Raw genomic sequence first — 2,417 nt, 5'->3', positions numbered from 1 at the left:
TTCCCATGTCTGCCTTAGTCTGAAAGTACAGTGCCTGGCATATAGTAGGTACACAATAAATGTATCTGCATGAGTGAGTGAGTTTTTCGCTATAATAGCCATGTTCAGTTTTGAATGGGCTCAGTGGTTGGTTAATGTAGTTTGGCAGAACTATATACCTGAATTTCAGGCTATTCTTTCCAGAACATGGAATACTCTGGTCATTGGGATTAACTATAGGTGGCTAGGTGAATAAGCATCTCATGTTGGAGATACCCAGTATTACCCCCAAGTTGGATGATTTCCTGGAAAGACTCACAGGACTTACTATATATTACTTATGGTTAAAAGTAATTGTAATGACATAGTAAGGATACACAGGTAGATCATAAGAGAAAAAGACACAGGTGGAGTCCAGAGGAATCCCTGTGCAGTTTTTTTTAATTATTTAAAAATTTTATTTGAGGGGCTGGCACTGTGGCATAGTAGGCTAAGCTTCTGCCTGTGGCTCTGGCATCCCTTATGTGCGTTGGTTCAAGTCCCAGCTGCTCTTCTTCCTATCCAGCTCTCTTATGGGTTAGGAAAGCAGTGGAATATGGCCCAAGTCATATGCACCCACATGGGAGACCTGGAAGAAGCTCCTGGCTCTTGGCTTTGGATCAGCCCAGCTCTGGCCATTGTGGCCATTTGAAGAGTAAAGCAGTGGACGGAAAACCTTTCTCTCTGTCTCTCCCTCTCTGTCTGTAACTCTCTCTCTCAAATAAATAAATAATAAAAAATTACGTGAAAACCACTTAGAGGAGAGAGAAAGATAATATTTCCTATCTACTGGTTCATTCCCCAAATGCCTGCAACAGCCAGGTCTGGGCTAGGCCAAAACTAAGGGCTGAAAGTCAATCTGGGTCTCTTGTGTAGGTGGCAGGAACCCAAGTACTTGAGCCATCACTTGATGCCTCCCAGGGCACACATTAGCAAGAAGCTAGAATCAAAAGCAGAGCTGGGTCTTGAACCCAAGTACTTGTTGGATACGGGATGCATGATTCCCAAGCCATTTCTTTTTTTTTTTTTAAAGAAAACTTTTATTTAATAAATATAAATATAAATTTCGAAAGTACAACTTTTGGATTATAGCGGATTTTCCCCCCGTAACCTCCCTCCCACCCACAAACCATCCCATATCCTACTCCCTCTCCCATCCCATTCTTCATTAACATTTATTTTAAATTATTTTTATATACAGAAGATCAACTTAGTATATACTAAGTAAAGATTTCAACAGGTTGCACCCACACAGATACACAAAGTATAAAGTACTGTTTGAATACTAGTTTTACCATTAATTCGCATGGTACAACACAAAAATGACAGAGATCCTACATGGGGAGTAAGTACACAGTGACTTCTGTTGTTGATTTAACAATTGACACTCTCATTTATGACGCCAGTAATCACCCGAGGCTCTTGTCATGAGCTGCTAAGGCTATGGAAGCCTCTTGAGTTCACAAACTCCAACCTTATTTAGACAAGGCCATAATCAAAGTGGAAGTTCTCTCTTCCCTTCAGAGAAAGGTACCTCTTTCTTTGATGGCCCGTTCGTTCCGCTGGGATCTCACTCACAGAGATGTTTCATTTAGGTCATTTTTTGCCACAGTGTCTCCCAAGCCATTTCTTTTCTTTTCTTTCTTTTTTTTTTTTTTTGACAGGCAGAGTGGATAATGAAAGAGAGACAGAGAGAAAGGTCTTCCTTTTTGTCGTTGGTTCACCCCCCCAATGGCCGCCACGGCCAGCGCATCGCGCTGATTCAAAGCCAGGAGCCAGGTGCTTCTCCTGGTCTCCCATGCGGGTGCAGGGTCCAAGCACTTGGGCCATCCTCCACTGCCTTCCCGGGCCATAGCAGAGAGCTGGCCTGGAAGGGGGGCAACCGGGAAAGAATCCGGCACCCCAACCAGGACTAGAACCTGGTGTGCCAGCGCCGCGAGGTGGAGGATTAGCCTGTTGAGCCACGGCGCCAGCTCCAAGCCATTTCTTAACCACTATGCCAATGCCTGATTCTCTGCTCCGTGCAATCTTTGTATGCTGTCTTTATCTTTTTTATTATTATTATTATTTGACAGGCAGAGTTATAGACAGTGAGAAGAAGAGACAGAGAGAAAGGTCTTCCTTCTGTTGGTTCACTCCCCAAATGGCTGCCACAGCTGGCACTGCGCCGATCTGAAGCCAGGAGCCAGGTGCTTCTTCCTGGTCTCCCGTGCAGGTACAGGGCCCCAAGCACTTGGGCCATCCTCCACTGCCCTGCTGGGCCACAGCAGAGAGCTGGACTGGAAGAGGAGCAACTGGGACTAGAACCGGCGCCCATATGGGATGCCGGCACTGCAGGCGGAGGATTAACCAAGTGAGCCACAGTGCCGGTCCTGCTATCTTTATCTTATGAGGGGATT

This window comes from Lepus europaeus, chromosome X (genome assembly GCF_033115175.1).
Source record: "Lepus europaeus isolate LE1 chromosome X, mLepTim1.pri, whole genome shotgun sequence".
In the NCBI taxonomy this organism is placed as follows: domain Eukaryota; kingdom Metazoa; phylum Chordata; class Mammalia; order Lagomorpha; family Leporidae; genus Lepus; species Lepus europaeus.
Note: the sequence above shows the minus strand (reverse complement) of the source record.